This window comes from Bos javanicus, chromosome X, assembly GCF_032452875.1.
Source record: "Bos javanicus breed banteng chromosome X, ARS-OSU_banteng_1.0, whole genome shotgun sequence".
Classification (NCBI taxonomy): domain Eukaryota; kingdom Metazoa; phylum Chordata; class Mammalia; order Artiodactyla; family Bovidae; genus Bos; species Bos javanicus.
Window position 1 is genome coordinate 78,985,895 of NC_083897.1, and position 19,110 is coordinate 79,005,004.

The window sequence follows — 19,110 nt, forward strand, 5'->3', positions numbered from 1 at the left end:
TGCACTCATTGACTAATGATCCAACAACCTGCAGGAAACCAGTTGCTGTGAATTTGCTTCTTCTATTAGAATGTATTATATTGGAGAATTATTGTTCATAATTTCAATTTTCTGTGGTCCCCTGCCTCCACAGCCCCTAGCTCCTCTGCAACCCTGTTCCCAGCAATCCCCTTTCTGGCCTCAGCCCCTGCCCCAGCCCCAGCCCCAGCCCCAGCCCCAGCCCAGCCCCAGCCCCAGCCCAGCCCCTGCCCCAATCCCAGCCCCAGTCCCTGCCCCTGCCCCAGTCCCTGCCCCTGCCCCAGCCCCAGCCCCAGCCCCAGCCCCAGCCCCAGCCCAGCCCCAGCCCAGACTCAGTCCTGTTTCTGCTTAAAGCCAGTGCAATTTTTTTAGTCTACCTCTAGCATTCCTGATCTTGAGTGCTGGCTATCCAAGTCACCATTTTCAGTTAATGTACAGAATCCCATTTGTCCCTTGGTCCATGTTAGAAAAAAGAATCCATTCACCCTTTGCATTAATGTTAAGAAACGTTAATTAACTGAGAGCTTCATATCAGACAATTATTGCCCATAAGTCTAGTTACTCATAATCTTCTCAATCCCCTGTCAATAAGGGAGAAACCATTCCTCTGTCATTGCTGCAGTACTCACAATCCTAGTTTTCTGGACAGTGCATATTTACTGAGCTGACCACCTAAACTCTTTGTATTGAGTGAAGTTGTAATTGTCCATAACCCTGCCTATTGGATTAGATTCCAGTCCAAAACCCTCTTGCATTCAGCAAAGGGCACAGAAAACCCAATTTTTTTGGTTAATGTGCTCAGTCCCAGTTGTCATAGCTTTGTCCATTAAACAAAGGCATCCTACAAATTTTGCCCTGCTTCTGGGGAGTCCTGTTCTTGGACAATTAAAGTACCAAATTGTAATTTTTGTTTTCCCCATTAACCAATGATCCTCCATCCTATTTACATTGCTCTTAGGCATTGCTGACTACCTGAGACCATGTTCCTTGAATTATTAATGTGTAGAATCCCAATTGTTTATTACACAAGTCCTTTCTTTGCACTGTAGCAGAAGTGCTCATCTTAAAAGTCACTTACTCTGGAATATTAATAGATTCAGTTGTTGTTGATCATGGTCCAGCTTAACAGGTAAGATCCGCCCATACTCTTTTCGATGCCCCTAGGTAGTGCGGACTACCTGCCACCTTGGATTAATATGTAAAATTCTCATTTCCCATGATCCTACCGATTAGTCTAGGATATCTCTTATCTCGATCCCATTTCTTCTGAGGAGTTCTGATTACCCAAAGTCCCTTCTCTTATTAAAAAATTGATGTGCATAATTGCATATATCCATGGTCCCATGCAATAAAAAATGAAACCCCACACTTGGTGGAATATTGCTGGGTCGTGCAGATTATTCAAGAACTCAGCTCTTGGACAGTTAGTTTGCATAGTTGCAGTTGTCCAGAGTCCTGTCCGTTTTAATGGGCCATTGGTATCCTATTTGCAAGCTACGTGGGTTGAACTCTCAAGGGCCCTCCTTTTGAATTTATAACGTCCATAATTGCTTTTGTCCATGTCCTGTAAACTAGTCACACTGGCTCACTTTGTCTTCCATCAGGGCACCCTTACTACTTAAGAAGTCTGAACTAGAACAGTTTATGTGCACAAACCTAATTGATTACACCTCAGCCTTTTGTATCAGGAACTCTGCATCATCTTTACTTCTGAAAGGGTGCTAATTACCTAAGGCCATTTCCTAAAATTGTTCACTTGCAAAACTGGAATCCCTAGGGACTCTTTCATTTTAACTAGAAGCCCATCCCCAACTAACTGCCTTTGCATTACAGCAGAGGATACTTGGGGCAGTTAATGGGCTTGATTGTACGTAGAGACCCTATGGCTGGTTTAATATCCATTCCCCTACTGAATGATTTGCATTACCACAGGCAGTACGAAGGAATGATAATGGGCTTATACAGCTACAGTCCCTAATGTTAACCTAGAAACCCATCCCCACCTAACTCTGTATGACGGCATAGGGTACTTGGGACTGTTAATGAACTGTATTGCAGCTACAATTCCTTTTGTTAGTCTAGAATCTGTTCCCTTCCTGCTTGATTTGCATTACCACAAAGGGTACAAGGGACTGTTAATGTGCTTAAGTGGAGTTACAGTCCTTTAAGTTAACCTAGGATCCCATTAGTACCTAACTCCCTTTTTATTAATGCACAGCATATGTGAGACTTATTCGTGGGCTTAATTGCACTACTGTCCCTTTTGTTAGTCTAGAATTCCATCACTCTACTCAGTTTGCATTACTCTATAGTGTACCAGAGACTGTTGACACGCTTTTAAATGCATCTGCAGTCTCTATGTTTACCTATGATCCCATTCCCAACTAAATCTCTTTGTAAGACTGCAGTGGATACTTGGGACTGTCAAAAGGCTCTGTTAGAGTTACAGTCCCCTCAGTAAAGACTTCCATGTCCTCCTGCTTTATTTGCATTACCAAAAGGGGGACAATGGACTTGTAATGGGCTTTATTACAGCTACCATTACTTCAGTTAAACCGGAATCAGTTCCCTTCTTACTGAATTTGCATTACCACAGAGGGTTCAGGGACTGTTAATGTGCTTAAAGGCTGCTGCAGTCCTTTATGTTAACCTAGGATTCCATCACCAACTATCTCCCTTTCATTACTGCAGAGCCTACATAGGACTTGTTAATGGATTTAACTATACTACTGTCCCTTATCTTTGGTGGGTAGTCCATGCATGCAATTGTGTCCAACTCTGGTGACCCCACGGACTGTAGCCTGCCAGTCTCCTCTGTCCATAGGATTCTCCAGGCAAGAATACTGAAGTGGGTTGCCATGCTCTCCTCCAGGGGATCTTTCCCATCCGGGGATCAAACCTGCGTCTCTTAGATCTGCATTGCCAAGTGGGTTCTTTACCACTAGCCTTGGACCCCATCCCCTCCTAATTCACTTTACATTACCAAAGAGGACACAAAGGACTGTTAATGTGCTTAGATGCCAGTATAGTCCTCCTCCCCCCTTTTTTAACCTAGGATCCCACCCACCACCCAACTCCCTTTTCCTGACTGCAGATTACTTGGGACTGTTACTGTGCTTAAAAGTAACTACAGTTCCTTCTGTTAGTCTAGATTTCTATCCATTCCTACACGATTGCATTAACACAGTGGACTGCTAATGTGCTTAAAAGCAGCTACAATCTCTTATATTAACACAGGATTCTGTCCCCAGCTAACTGTTTCATGACTGCAGAGGGTATTTGGGACTGGTAATGCACTTACCTGCCTATACAGTCTCATCTGTTGGCCTACTTCCCCATGATCTAATTTGCATTATAAAACAGGGCATGCTGCTAAGTTGCTTCAGTCGTGTCCCACTCTGCAATCCCAGAGACAGCAGCCCACCAGGCTCCCCCATCCCTGGGATTCTCCAGGCAAAAACACTGAAGTGGGTTGCCATTTCCTTCTCCAATGCATGAAAGTCAAAGCGAAGTCGCTCAGTCGTGTCCGACTCGTAGCGACCCCATGGACTGCAGCCTACCAGGCTCCTCCGTCCATGGGATTTTCCAGGCAAGAGTACTGGAGTGGGTTGCCATTGCCTTCTCCAAAAGAGGGTATAAGGGACTGTTAATGTGCTTTACTGCAGCCACAGTACCTTTTGTTAATTTAGAATCATTTTCTTTCTTACTGGATTTGTAGTACCACATAGAGTAACCAAGACTGTTAACGTGCTTAAATGCATTTACAGTCTTTTATATTTACCTATGTTCATTGCATGACTGCAGAGGTTACTTGGAATAGTTAATGGACTCAATTAGAGCTACAGTCTCTTCTGTTGAGATTCCCATGCCCTCCTACTCTATTTGCATTACCAAGGGGGATGCAAGGGACTGTTAATGTGCCTAAATGCAATGTCCTAGGATCCCATCCCCCACCTACCTCCCTTTTCATGACTGCAGATTACTTGGGACTATTCCTGTGCTTAAAAGTAGCTAGTTCCTTCTATTAGTCTAGGTTTCCATCCACTCCTACATGGTTTGCATTAACACTGGATACATAGACTGTTAATGTGCTTAAAAGCAGCTACAATCTCTTATGTTAATACAGGATTCTATCCCCAGCTAACTGTTTCACGACTGCAGAGGGTATTTGGGACTGGTAATGCACTTACCTGCCTATACAGTCTCATCTGTTGGCCTACTTTCCCATGATCTCCTACTAATTTGCATTATAAAAGAGGGTATAAGGGACTGTTAATGTGCTTTACTGCAGCCACAGTCCCTTTTGTTAATCTAGAATCATTTTCGTTCTTCCTGGATTTGTATTACCACATAAAGTAACTGGGGCTGTTAATGTGTTTAAATCTAGCTACAGTCCTTTCTATTAATCTAGGATCCCATCCCCACCTAACTCCCTTTGTATTACTGAAGAGCCTACAAGGACTTGTTAATGGGCTTAAATGCACTGCTGTCCTTTCTATTGAGTCTAGAACCCCATTTCTCCTAGTCAATTTGCATTACCCCAGAGTGTACAAGAGACTTGCTGTGCTTAAATGCATCCACAGTCTGTTATGTTTACCTGGGACCGACTCTATTCCCACCTAACTCTTTTAATGAGAGAGTACTTGGGCTTAACTGGAGCTTCAGTCCCTCCTGTTAACCTAGCGTCAGTTTCTTTCTTACTGGATTTGTAGTACCACATAGAGTAACCAAGACTGTTAACGTGCTTAAATGCATTTACAGTCTTTTACATTTACCTGTGTTCATTGCATGACTGCAGAGGTTACTTGGAATAGTTAATGGACTCAATTAGAGCTACAGTCTCTTCTGTTGAGATTTCCATGCCCTCCTACTCTATTTGCATTACCAAGGGGGATGCAAGGGACTGTTAATGTGCCTAAATGCAGTGTCCTAGGATCCCATCCCCCACCTACCTCCCTTTTCATGACTGCAGATTACTTGGGACTGCTCCTGTGCTTAAAAGTAGCTAATTCCTTCTATTAGTCTAGATTTCCATCCACTCCTACATGGTTTGCATTAACACTGGGTACATAGACTGTTAATGTGCTTAAAAGCAGCTACAATCTCTTATATTAACACAGGATTCTGTCCCCAGCTAACTGTTTCACGACTGCAGAGGGTATTGGGGACTGGTAATGCACTTACCTGCCTATACAGTCTCATCTGTTGGCCTACTTTCCCATGATCTCCTACTGATTTGCATTATGAAAGAGGGTATGCTGCTGCTGCTAAGTCGATTCAGTCCTGTCCGACTCTGCAACCCCATAGATGGCAGCCCACCAGGCTCCCCCATCCCTGGGATTCTCCAAGCAAGAACACTGGAGTGGGTTGCCATTTCTTTCTCCAATGCATGAAAGTGAAAAGTGAAAGTGAAGTCACTCAGTTGTGTCCGACCCTCAGCGACCTCATGGACTGCAGCCTAGCAGGCTTTGCCATCCATGGTATCTTCCAGGCAAGAGTAATGGACTGGGGTGCCATGGGCTGTTAATGTGCTTTACTGCAGCCACAGTACCTTTTGTTAATTTAGAATCATTTTCTTTCTTACTGGATTTGTATTACCACATAAAGTAACTGGGACTGTTAATGTGCTTAAATCTAGCTACACTCCTTTCTATTAATCTAGGATCCCATCCCCACCTAACTCCCTTTGTATTACTGAAGAGCCTACAAGGACTTGTTAATGGGCTTAAATGCACTGCTGTCCTTTCTATTGAGTCTAGAACCCCATTTCTCCTAGTCAATTTGCATTACCCCAGAGTGTACAAGAGACTTGCTGTGCTTAAATGCATCCACAGTCTGTTATGTTTACCTGGGACCGACTCTATCCCCACCTAACTCTGTTTTAATGAGAGGGTACTTGGGCTTAACTGGAGCTTCAGTCCCTCCTGTTAACCTAGCGTCAGTTTCTTTCTTACTGGATTTGTAGTACCACATAGAGTAACCAAGACTGTTAACGTGCTTAAATGCATTTACAGTCTTTTACATTTACCTGTGTTCATTGCATGACTGCAGAGGTTACTCGAAATAGTTAATGGACTCAATTAGAGCTACAGTCTCTTCTGTTGAGATTTCCATGCCCTCCTACTCCATTTGCATTACCAAGGGGGATGCAAGGGACTGTTAATGTGCCTAAATGCAGTGTCCTAGGATCCCATCCCCCACCTACCTCCCTTTTCATGACTGCAGATTACTTGGGACTGTTCCTGTGTTTAAAAGTAGCTGCTGCTGCTGCTAAGTCACTTCAGTCGTATCCAACTCTGTGCGACCCTATAGATGGCAGCCCACCAGGCTCCCCCATCCCTGGGATTCTCCAGGCAAGAACACTGGAGTGGGTTGCCATTTCCTTCTCCAATGCATGAAAGTGAAAAGTGAAAGTAAAGTCGCTCAGTCATGTCTGACTCTTAGCGACCCCATGGACTGCAGCCTACCAGGCTCCTCCATCCATGGGATTTTCCAGAAGAGTACTGGAGTGGGGGTGCCATTGCCTTCTCCGTAAAAGTAGCTAGTTCCTTCTATTAGTCTAGGTTTCCATCCACTCCTACATGGTTTGCATTAACACTGGATACATAGACTGTTAATGTGCTTAAAAGCAGCTACAATCTCTTATGTTAATACAGGATTCTATCCCCAGCTAACTGTTTCACGACTGCAGAGGGTATTTGGGACTGGTAATGCACTTACCTGCCTATACAGTCTCATCTGTTGGCCTACTTTCCCATGATCTCCTACTAATTTGCATTATGAAAGAGGGTATAAGGGACTGTTAATGAGCTTTACTGCAGCCACAGTCCCTTTTGTTAATCTAGAATCATTTTCGTTCTTCCTGGATTTGTATTACCACATAAAGTAACTGGGGCTGTTAATGTGTTTAAATCTAGCTACAGTCCTTTCTATTAATCTAGGATCCCATCCCCACCTAACTCCCTTTGTATTACTGAAGAGCCTACAAGGACTTGTTAATGGGCTTAAATGCACTGCTGTCCTTTCTATTGAGTCTAGAACCCCATTTCTCCTAGTCAATTTGCATTACCCCAGAGTGTACAAGAGACTTGCTGTGCTTAAATGCATCCACAGTCTGTTATGTTTACCTGGGACCGACTCTATCCCCACCTAACTCTGTTTTAATGAGAGGGTACTTGGGCTTAACTGGAGCTTCAGTCCCTCCTGTTAACCTAGCGTCAGTTTCTTTCTTACTGGATTTGTAGTACCACATAGAGTAACCAAGACTGTTAACGTGCTTAAATGCATTTACAGTCTTTTACATTTACCTGTGTTCATTGCATGACTGCAAGGTTACTCGAAATAGTTAATGGACTCAATTAGAGCTACAGTCTCTTCTGTTGAGATTTCCATGCCCTCCTACTCCATTTGCATTACCAAGGGGGATGCAAGGGACTGTTAATGTGCCTAAATGCAGTGTCCTAGGATCCCATCCCCCACCTACCTCCCTTTTCATGACTGCAGATTACTTGGGACTGTTCCTGTGTTTAAAAGTAGCTGCTGCTGCTGCTAAGTCACTTCAGTCGTATCCAACTCTGTGCGACCCTATAGATGGCAGCCCACCAGGCTCCCCCATCCCTGGGATTCTCCAGGCAAGAACACTGGAGTGGGTTGCCATTTCCTTCTCCAATGCATGAAAGTGAAAAGTGAAAGTATTAATCTAGGATCCCATCCCCACCTAACTCCCTTTGTATTACTGAAGAGCCTACAAGGACTTGTTAATGGGCTTAAATGCACTCTTGTCCTTTTGTTAAGTCTAGAATCCCATCTCTCCTACTCAATTTCCCCAGAGTGTACAAGAGATTGTTACTGTGCTTAAATCCATCCTGTCCGTTATGTTTACCTATGACCCCATTCCCAATAGTGACTCCTTTGCACTACCACAGAAAGTGGAAGAGACTGGTACTGTGCTTAAAAACAACTGCAGTCTGTTTGCCTAGGACCCTATCCCACCCAGCTCCCTTTTAATGAGTGCAGAATGTACTTGGGACTATTGATGGGCTTAACTGGAGCTACTGTCCCTTCTATTAACCGAGAGTCAATTTCTTTCTTACTGGATTTGTAGTGCCACATAGAGTAACTGGGATTGCTAATGTGCTTAAATGCCTCTACAGTCCCTTATGTTAACCTAGGATCCCATTCCCACCTGACTCCCTTTTTATTACTGCAGAGCCTACAGGGACTTATTAATAGGTTTACTTACACTGCTGTCCATTCTGTTAGTCTAGAATCCCATCTCTCCTACTCAGTTTGCATTACCCCAGACTGTACAAGAGCCTGTTACTGTGCATAAATGCATCCACAGTCTGTTATTTGCCTATGACCCCATTCCCAACAGTCAGTGACTCCCTTGCACTACCACAGAAAGTAAAAGGTACTGGTACTGTGCTTAAAAGCAACTACAGTCCCTTATGTTTACCTAGGACCCTATCCCACACAACTCCCTTTTAATGGCTGCAGAAGTTACTTGAGACTAGTAATGGGCTTAACGGCAGCACAGTTCCTTCTGTTAATCTAGAAACAGTTTCCTTCTTGCTGGATTTGTATTACTACATAGAGGAACTGGGATTGCTAATGGCTTAAATGGAGCTACAGTCCTTTATGTTAACCTAAGATTCTGTCTCCATCTAACTAGTTTTCATGACTTCAGAGGGTACTTGGGACTGTTATTGCACTTATCTGCTTATACAGTCTCATCTGTTGGTCTAGATTCCCATGCTGTGCTACTCAATTTACATCATAAAAGAGGGTATAAAGGACTGTTATAGTGCTTAAATGCAGCTACAGTCCCTTTTAGTAAGGTGGGATCCCATTCCCATCTAATTCCCTTTGCAGTATCCCAGAGGCTCCCAGGGACTTTCAGTGTACTTAAGTGCAGATCCAGTCCCTTATATTAACCTTGGATCCCATTCCTACTTAATTCCCTTTTTACCACTGCAGAAGGTGTTTGGGACTGTTAATGCACTTCTTGCCTATACAGTCTCCTGTTAGTTTAGATTTCCATGCCCTCCTAGTAAATCTGCATTTTAAAAGCATACAAGGGACTGTTTATGTGCTTAAATGTAGCTATAGTCCCTTAAGTTAACCTAGATCTCATTCCCACCTGACTCTCTTTTCATTACTGCAGAGCCTATACGGGACTTGTCAGTGTACTTAATTGCACTGCCATTCCTTCTATTATTCTAGGAGCCCATCCCTCCTAGTGGATTGACATTATCACAGAGTGTTTGAAGAGGTTGTTACTGTGCTTAAATGCATCCACAGTCTATGTTTACCTATACCCCCATTCCCACCTGACTCCCTTGCACTACCACAGAAGGTAAAAGGACTGGTACTGGGTTTAAAAGCAGCTACAATTTTTTGTTTACCCAGGACCCTATTCCCACCTAACTCCCTTTTTTACTGCAGAGGGTACTTGGAACTGTTAATGTGCTTAAATCCAGCTGTAGTCTTTTCTATTAATCTAGGATCCCATTCCTATCTAACTCCCTTTTCATGACTGCAGAGGTTACTTGGGGCTGTTAATGCATTTACCTGCCTATATAGTCTCATCTGTTGATCTAGATTCCCATGCCCTGCTACTCAATTTGCATTGTGAAAGAGGGTACAAGGGACTGATATGGTGCTTAAATGCAGCTACAGTCCCTTATGTTAACCTAGGATTCCATTCCCACCTGACTTCTTTTTCATTAATGCAGAGCCTATATGCTGCTGCTGCTGCTGTCACTTCAGTTGTGTCTGACTCTGTGCAACCCCATAGACGGCAGCCCACCAGGCTCCCCCGTCCCTGGGATTTTCCAGGCAAGAACACTGGAGTGGGTTGCCATTTCCTTCTCCAATGCATGAAAGTGAAAAGTGAAATGAAGTCGCTCAGTCGTGTCCGACTCTTCTCGACCCCATGGACTGCAGCCTACAAGGCTCCTCCATCCATGGGATTTTCCAGGCAAGAGTACTGGGGTGGGGTGCCATTGCCTTCTCCAGAGCCTATATTGGACTTGTCAAAATGCTTAATTGCACTGCTGTCGCTTCTTAGTCTAGAAGCCTATCCCTCCTACTTGATTTGTATTATCCTGGAGTGTAAAGACTGTTAACATGCTTAAATGTATCTACAGTCTCTTAGGTTTACCTATGATCCCATTCCCATTTAAATCTTGTTGCATGACTTCGGAGGTTGCTTGGAATAGTTAATGGTCTCAATTAGAGCTACTGTCCCTTCTGTTAGTTGAGATTCCCATGCCCTCCTACTCAATTTGCACTACCAAGGGAGATATAAGGGGACTGTTAATGTGCCTAAAAGCAATGACCTAGGATCCCATCCCCCACCTAACTCCCTTTTCATGACCGTAGATTACTTGGGACTGATACTGTGCTTAAAAGTCCCTAACAGTTCCTTCTGTTAGTCTAGATTTCCATCCACTCCTACATGATTTGCATTAACACAGAGTGTTCATAGACTGTTAATGTGCTTAAAAGCAGCTACAGTCTTATGTTAATCTAGGATTCTGTCCCCAGCTAACTACCTTTTCATGACTGTGCAGAGGATATTTGGGACTGGTAATGCACTTACCTGTCTATACAGTCTCATCTGTTGGTCTACTTTCCCATGCTCTCTGACTAATTTGCATTATAAAAGAAGGTATAAGGGACTGTTAATGTGCTTTTCTGCAGCCACAGTCCCTTATGTTGCCTAGGACCCTATGCCCACCTAACTCCCTTTTGATGACTGCAGAGGGTACTTGGAACTGTTAATGAGCTTTACTGCAGCCACAGTCCCTTTTGTTAATCTAGAATCGTTTTCGTTCTTACTGGATTTGTATTACCACATAAAGTAACTGGGACTGTTAATGTGCTTAAATCCAGCTACAGTCCTCTATATTAATCTAGGATCCCATTCCCACCTAACTCCATTTTCATTATTGCAGAGCCTACAGGGACTTGTTAATGGGCTTAAATGCACTGCTGTCCTTTTTGTTAAGTCTAGAATCCCATCTCTCCTACTCAATTTGCATTACCCCAGAGTGCACAAGAGACTGTTACTGTGCTTAAATCCATCCAGTCTGTTATGTTTACCTATGACCCCATTCCCCAACAGTAAGTGACTCCCTTGCACTACCACAGAAAGTAGAAGGGACTGGTACTGTGCTTAAAAGCAACTATAGTCCCTTATGTTTACCTCGGACCCTATTCCCACCCAACTCCCTTTTAATGACTGCAGAAAGTTCTTGGGACTGTTGATGGGCTTTATTACAGTTACAGTTCCTTCTGTTAGTCTAGATTCCCATCCACTCCTACTTGATTTGTATTACTACTGACTGTACAAGAAACTGTTAATGGGCCACAGTCCCCTCTGTTATTTTGAAATTTGTTACTTTTACTTAATTTGCATTACTGAAGATGCTACAAGAAACTGTTAATGTGCTTAAATGGAGCTACAGAATCTTACATTTATCTAAAATCCTGTTCCCACCTCACCCCCTGATATGATTGTAGAGGGTACTTAGGATAGTTCATGGGCTCAATTAGAGCTATAGTCCCTTCTGTTAGTCCCGATTCCCATGCCCTCATACTTGATTTGCCTTACCACAGTGAGTACAATGGACTGTTAATATGCTTAAAAGGACCTACAGTCCCTCACGTAACCTAAGATCTCATTTCTACCTAATTCCCTTTCCTGCCTACAGAGGGTATTTGGGACTGTTAATGAGGTATATTGCAGCTGCATTCCCTTCTGTTACTGTACATTCTTATGCCCTCTCACACGATTTGCAGTACCACAAATTGTACAGTTCAGTTTAGTTCAGTTGAGTTGCTCAGTCGTGTCTGATTCTTTGCGACCCCATGAATCACAGCATGCCAGGCCTCCCTGTCCATCACCAACTCCTGGAGTTCACGCAAACTCATGTCCATCGAGTTGGTGATGCCATCCAGCCATCTCATCCTCTGTCATCCCCTTCTCCTCCCGCCCCTAATCCCTCCCAGCATCAGGGTCTTTTCCAATGAGTCAGCTCTTCACATGAGGTGGCCAAAGTATTGGAGTTTCAGCTTCAGCATCAGTCCTTCCAACGAACACCCAGGACTGATCTCCTTTAGGATGGACTGGTTGGATCTCCTTGCAGTCCAAGGGACTCTCAAGAGTCTTCTCCAACACCACAGTTCAAGAGCATCAATTCTAAGGCACTCAGCTTTCTTCACAAATTGTACAAGGGACTATTGCTGCTGCTGCTGCTGCTAAGCCGCTCAGTCATGTCCGACTCCTAGCGACCCCATGGACTGCAGCCCACCAGGCTCCTCCATCCATGAGATTCTCTAGGCAAGAGTACTGGAGTGGGGTGCCATTGCCTTCTCCGACAAGGGACTGTTAAACATGATTAAATGCAACAGCAGTTTCTTATGTTAATCTAAGATCCTATTCCCATCTAACTCTGTTTTCATTAATGTAGAGCCTACATGGACTTGTTAATGGGCTTATTTGCACTGCCCTTCCTTCTGTTTAGAGTCTAGATTCCCAGGCCATCCTTGATTTGCATTACCAAAGAGGGTATAATGGACTGTTAATGTGCTAAAATGCTGCTACAGTCCCTTATATTAACCTAGGATCTTATCCTCAGCTAAGGCTCTTTGCAGGCTTGCAGAGGATGCTTGGGGCTGTTCATGGCCTTAAATACCACTACATCCCTTATGGTAACCTAGGATCTCATTACCAACTATTAATATCTTCCTTTTAAGTACTGCAGAGCCTACATAGAACTTGTTAATGAACTACCATTGTTCCTTTCCTTTGTTTAGATTCCCATCTCCTAAAGATTTACATTACCACGGAGGATACTATGGACTGTTAATGTGCCCGTACAGTTCTTTTCCCTCCCCCTCCTTTTTAAAACCCAGGATCCTATTCCCACCTAACTCCCTTTGCATTACCAGTGACTGTACAAGTGCCTGCTAATGCTTTTAAATGCAATTACAGTCCCTTATGTTAACCTAGGATCCCACCCCCAACTAAGTCCCTTTGCATGATTGCAGAGGATACTTGGAACTGTTAATGTGATTCACTGCAGCTACATTCCTTTATCTCATCTAGGATCCATTCTCTTCCTTCTTGATTTGCATTATCAGAGAGGATAGAAGGGATGGTTAATGTACTTAAATGGAACTATAGTCCCTTATGATAATCAGGATCCTATTTCTACCTAACTTCCTTTGTATTACTTCAGAGTATACATGGGACTTTTTATGGGCTTAATTGCACTACTGTCCCTTCTTTTAGTCTAGATCCCCATCCTTCCTACTCCATTTGCATTACCCCAAAGTGTACAAGGGACTGTTATTGTACATAAAGGCAGTTACAGTCCCGTGCTTTAGTCTAAGATTCCCTCTCCCCCTTTAATTCCCTCTACATTACCGAAGGGGATACAAGGGACTGCTAATGTGCTTAAGTGCTGCTTGCAGTCCTTTATGTTACCTAGGATCCCATCCCCACCTAACTCACTTGTCAGAGAGGCTACAAGGGACTGTTAATGTGTTTAAATGCAGGTGTAGTGCCTTAACATCGAAATCCATTCCTGCATAACTCCCTTTTTCAGGACTGCAGATGGTAATTGAGACTGATAGTGAGCTTTATTGCATTTACAGTCTCTCTTAGTCTAGGATCTCATTCTCTCCTACTAGATTTACATTACCATGACTGTACAAGGGACTTTTAATGTGCTTAAATGCAGCTGTAGTCCCTTATGTTAACCTAGGATCCTATTCCCACGTAACTTCCTTTTCATGACTGCAGAGGGTACTTAAGGACTGTTAATGCCTTTACTTGCCTATACTGTCTCATCTGTTGATCTAGATTCCCATGCCCTCCTACTCAATTTGCATTATAAAAGAGGGTACAAGGGACTGTTAACTTGCTTAAATGCAGCTACAGGCCCTTACATTAACCTGGGATCCCATTCCCACCTGACTCCATTTGCATCATCCTAGAGGCGATAAGGGACTTTCATTGTGTTTGAAAGTGAAGTCGCTCAGTTGTGTCCGACTCTTTGCGACCCATGGACTGTAGTTGGCCAGGCTCCTCCGTCCATGGGGTTTTCCAGGCAAGAGTACTGGACTTGGTTGCCATTTCCTTCTCCAGGGGATCTTCCTGACTCAGGGATCAAACCCGGTCTCCTGCATTACAGGCAGACTCTTGACCATCTGAGCCACCAGGGAATCTCAATGTGTTTAAATGCAGGTGAAGTCCCTTATGTTAAATTCAAAGTCCTTTCCCACCTAACTGCCTTTTTATCACTGCAGGGGGTACTTGGGACTGTTAATGGGACTGTACTTGCTTATCCAATTTCGTTCATTGGTCTAGATTCCCATGCTCTTCTACTTAATTTGCATTATAAAAGAGGGTACAAGGGACTGTTAATGTGCTTAAATGCAGCAACAGTCCTAGGATCTCACCCCTCTCTACTCACTTGTGTTACTTGTTGGTATTTGGGACAGAAAGGTGCTTAAATGCGACTGTGGTCCATTTTGTTAACCTAGGATCCCATGCGCTCTAACTCTTAACATTACCTGGGAGTATACTGGGACTGTAGAACTGCTTAATTGCAACTGTGGTCCCTTCTCTTAGTCTGGAGTCCATGCTCTCCACAATTTTGTTTATATTACCACAGAAGGTACTTGGAACCTGTGAATGTGTCTAAATGCAGATGTGGTCCCTTTTGTTAGTTTAGGATCCCAGGACTTCCTTTACATTATCTGTGAAGGCATTTGGGACTGTCAAGGTGATAATTGCTGCTGTGTTCCCTTCTGATATCTAGGATCCTGTTCCCTCCTACTTCCACTTCCTTTGCGTTACATGGAAGGGTGCTTAACTGTAGCCATGGTCCCTTCTGTTAGCCTAGTTTGCATTCCCTCTCTACTTCCTTTGCTTACCACAGAAGGTACTGACTATTGTGGTGCATCTTATCCTCTCACATTACACCTTAGGGTCCTGAACACTAAGGCCCCTCTTTTTGTGCTTTTTAATGTGCAGTTGCATTTGTTCCTCTTCCTCTGCAGTGTATAAAGACTCCACTTATTTCCCTTGTATTCAGTGATGGATGTCCTTTACTCAAGACCTTTGTACTAGAATAAAGTGAACCGTGACAATTCACCATGAATATATTCTTTCACTGCAGTCCCTTGTATTCTGTTTTATAAAAATATATATTAATTACCTCCATTACTTTTTCTCTGGGAGTATTTACATGCAAAATTCCAGTGTTTAAGGCCCTTCTCTTTAAATTAATATCCCTCCCTTTTTGCATTATATCAGGGGATGTTAGTGACCCAAACTCTTTCTCTTGGGACTCAATGTGCATGTGCCCTCATGACAAACTAATATATTGAATTTTTAGTATTAAAACAGGGACTACTGACTAGTTTTTATTTTGGGCAGTTAATGTGCAGAATTACACTAGGAACCCATCCCATTCCACCTTCTTTGCATCAGGGGTCCTAATCAACTGGCTGCTGCTTCTGTACAGTTTAAATGTGCATAATTTCAATAGTCCATGCTCCCTTATGTTAGACTAGGATCCCCTATCCTTGCCCCATTTACATTACGGCAGGGGCTTCTGACTAGCTAAGATTCACTGTCTTGGACTGTTCATGTATGTACTTACATTTGCTCCCGTACCTGTACCTCAGGTAAGGACCCTCCCCATTCTATTTACATTTTAGCAGGAGATGCCTACTATTCAAGATCTTACACACTATTGCCGTTAATGTGCACCATCTTAGTTGTCTTGTACACATTCTCAGTTGTCCACAGCTGTGCTTTTTAAATCAGGGCCCTTTCACTTATTGAAGCACAGGTTAACTTACCACCTTAAAGCCCTTGTTATGGGACTGTGACTATGTGTAATTACAATTGTCTATGGTCTTCTGAGTTAACTTGTCTCCCTGACTCTTTTCATCCTCTTTGCTTTACTGCATGGGGTACTGCCCACTTAAGGCCCCTTTCTCAAATATGTGTAATGACAATTACATTATAGGGGCTTCATACTCCCTTTAAGATTCTTATATTTATACAAGGTATATGATTTTAATTGACCACACCATGTCCCTTCAACATTAATTTACATAATTGCAACTTAGTTCGTCTTATCCTGTTGCCCTTCCTTTCCTTAGCTTGTGGATGTGCATTCTTGTGCACTAGACAAGGACCCTCCCCCTCACTTCCTATGCCTTCCGTAAGTTTGCCCATTGCTAAGACCTTTCCATTTGGACAGTTAATGTGCAGAGTTGCACTTTCCCATAACCCTATTACTTCTAGGACTATTGTATCTCCTTTGTAATAGTGCAGGGGATACTGTTTCCCCGCCAAGATCCCTTACTGTTAATATACGTAATAGAAATTCTTGTCTTTATCAGTGTACTTTGGTAATACTCCCTCAGCCAGCTATCATGACCTCAGCTCTTGGACAATTAATATGCACCAATAATATATCAAACGTATGATCTTTAGGTAGGATCCCTGTACCCTCACTATGGATCATGACTGCTGACTTAAGGCTTCTTTTTTTGACTCTGGGTGTGAATATTTGCAGTTACCTATACACCCTTCTATTAGAGTAGGACATCATTCCCTCATACCCCCTTTGCATTACTGCATGGGCTGCTGATGACACAAAACTTTCACTGGGACTGCTGATGAGCACAATGGCAGTTGGCAATGGGTTTTTCCTCCCTGGTCTTGTTAGGCAAGCACTCCCAGCTCCAAATTCTCATGGTATATTAAACTATAAACACTGCACTGTGCTGTGAACTTGTCCATCAAAGGGCGACCCACATTCCCACTCCTTTTGCGTTGGCTCCAGTGTATCAAATTCCAAGTAATCATGGCCTTGCCCTTATCTTCCCTCTACAAACCCCTTGCCTGCCCTTGGACCCTTCTTATGGATTTTTAATGTTCACAATTCCAGGTGTCCATCTATCCAGATAGGATTATGCTCCCTCACCCCTCCCACCCCTGCCCTGCCCCTTTTGCATTGTTGCCGGGAAATGTTGACTGAGCAAAACTCTTTTCTCTTGAATTTACAATGTTAACAGTCCCAGATGTCATTGTTCTGCCCACTTTGAATTTCTATAATTCCCTGTTGCACTTTCCTTGGTCCCACCCATCACGGACTCTTCCACTTCCTTCTTTGCATTACTTCTGAATAGTGCTGACCACCCACAGCCCCTTCTGTGTTGTTAACACAGTACTGATTGTCCCATTTTTAAGCCCATCAGCCCAAGATCTCCCTACCATTTTGATGTTATATTTGTGCAGTATGGACTACCAAAAGCAGGCCAGAACTAGGTGACTGGACCTTACTCCTTTTCCTGCATTTGTTAATGATCCCAGTTCTGATTATTGTCATATTCTGGGAACAGAACCGTTCCTGATCCCCTCTGTTAGTGCTTTACTAGGCAAAATGCTCAAGGCAAGTCAGACCCAAAGGAACTGGATTGCTACCCTTTATTTGGGGTTTTCATTATAAATAATCATTTGAAAATTGACTTCCCAAGAAGGAAGGTTAGCACTATCTGTGCATTCTTCCTTTCAAAGCAGATTGCCTGGCTATGTCTCTCCTTTCCTCTTGTATATTGCCATTGTATAGTGCCAATTGCCAGGATACAACCAAAAAGTTTATTTATTTTTTATTTTTTTTATTTTTTAAGAAAGACATCTGGATTGCAGGGTGGAATTGATAACCTGGTCATTGAAATTTTGAAATTGGTAAACCCATTTATATCATGTACCTGATGACCAGTGTCTCTCATTTTACTAAGGGTGGTGAGTCTGTGGATAGACCACTGTGCCTTTGATATTTTAGTATATTACCAAAGGGGTTCTAGAGTGGAACTCTTAAGACCAGTATCTTTGGGCTCTACCACCATTTTCAAACCACTCCTTGTTTGAGCTTTACCAGTATTCACTTCTAGGAAAAACTATCTAAACTTCCTAATCATTAAATTTCTTCATCTGGAGCTCCAACTAGTCCGTACTTATTTCAAGAAGATTGCTGTAAAAGGATAAAATGAGAGAACATGCTGAGGTGCTTTTGAAAACCATAGATCACTTTGTTTGATTAATCTATTACATTTTACGTACCCTGTTTAATTCTGCTATTTTAAAGTTACCTAAAGCACCACACTCAAGTGAGGACTTAGAAACGATGGAACCAGTTTCCCCATTTTATATGAAAAGAAAAATAAGCCAAGGTCTAATCAGTCTTTTGGATATAAATTTCAACAGTGAAAATGAATACAAATGAATAATATCTCAGTCTCTAGTGTACAAGGTGTTTGGCAGAGAAGTATTTAATATGGAACTGCTGAAGCAAGTAACTAATTATCACCACAGCAGTTCTTTGTAATCACTGAAAAAGGATACTGTTGTCTGAGAAGGATGTCAAAAGATCGGCCCAGCTCAGGGTGCAGTTTGCACTACTAGCTCCTTGGACAGCTGTAAGAAGAGTCTCTGGCTCTTTAGAATACTGTAAGTACTACTTTGTAGCTATTAAGTAATCTTTTCCCTGTTCCATTTTCTTTCTCTTAGATGCTACCCACACAAAAATTGGAGGGTCCTTCCATGTTTCTACCTCATCTGTAATTTATATATCACCATATGAGTTAATAAAATTACAAAATTAATATTGTGTATCTGGCCCTATGCTAGGCTATATTGAAGTGAGGGATAGAAATGCTGTAGTCCTATATAATCTCATCCCCAATATGGTTATATTGTTAAAAAAACTAATATAAGCACACTTGAAATAACTGTAGAACATAATAATCAAGTACTGTCTTGTGTGAATTATATGTTATAGAGTTTTAAAAAATGAGCACACAAGGGTGTGAAGTTGATAGGGTGAACTTAAGGAGGTGGGCTAACTTTTGTCTTTGGTCCAGGACATGATTACTATTACAGCCACCTGGGTAGTATAATGTTTATTTTAATGTCATTTGGTTTTTACCTTTTTTGAATGCACGGAAAGTGATTAGAAATAACCCCTGGCCACTGTGTTTGGCTATATCCAGGCT

General features: G+C 42.7%; 1 long non-coding RNA gene across 3 annotated transcripts in view; it reads left to right on the forward strand.

Moving 5' to 3' along the window:
• The window catches only part of LOC133243154 (uncharacterized), a 37,397-nt gene that overhangs the window by 2,591 nt on the left and 15,696 nt on the right, over positions 1–19,110 (forward strand). The window contains exon 1 of one of the 3 annotated variants that reach the window (XR_009735007.1): positions 7,717–18,565. The exons of the other annotated variants lie outside the window; for them this stretch is intronic. This is a non-coding gene — a long non-coding RNA (uncharacterized LOC133243154). Of the gene's footprint in view, positions 1–7,716; positions 18,566–19,110 lie in introns of those variants that run through there. 3 annotated transcript variants of the gene reach the window in all.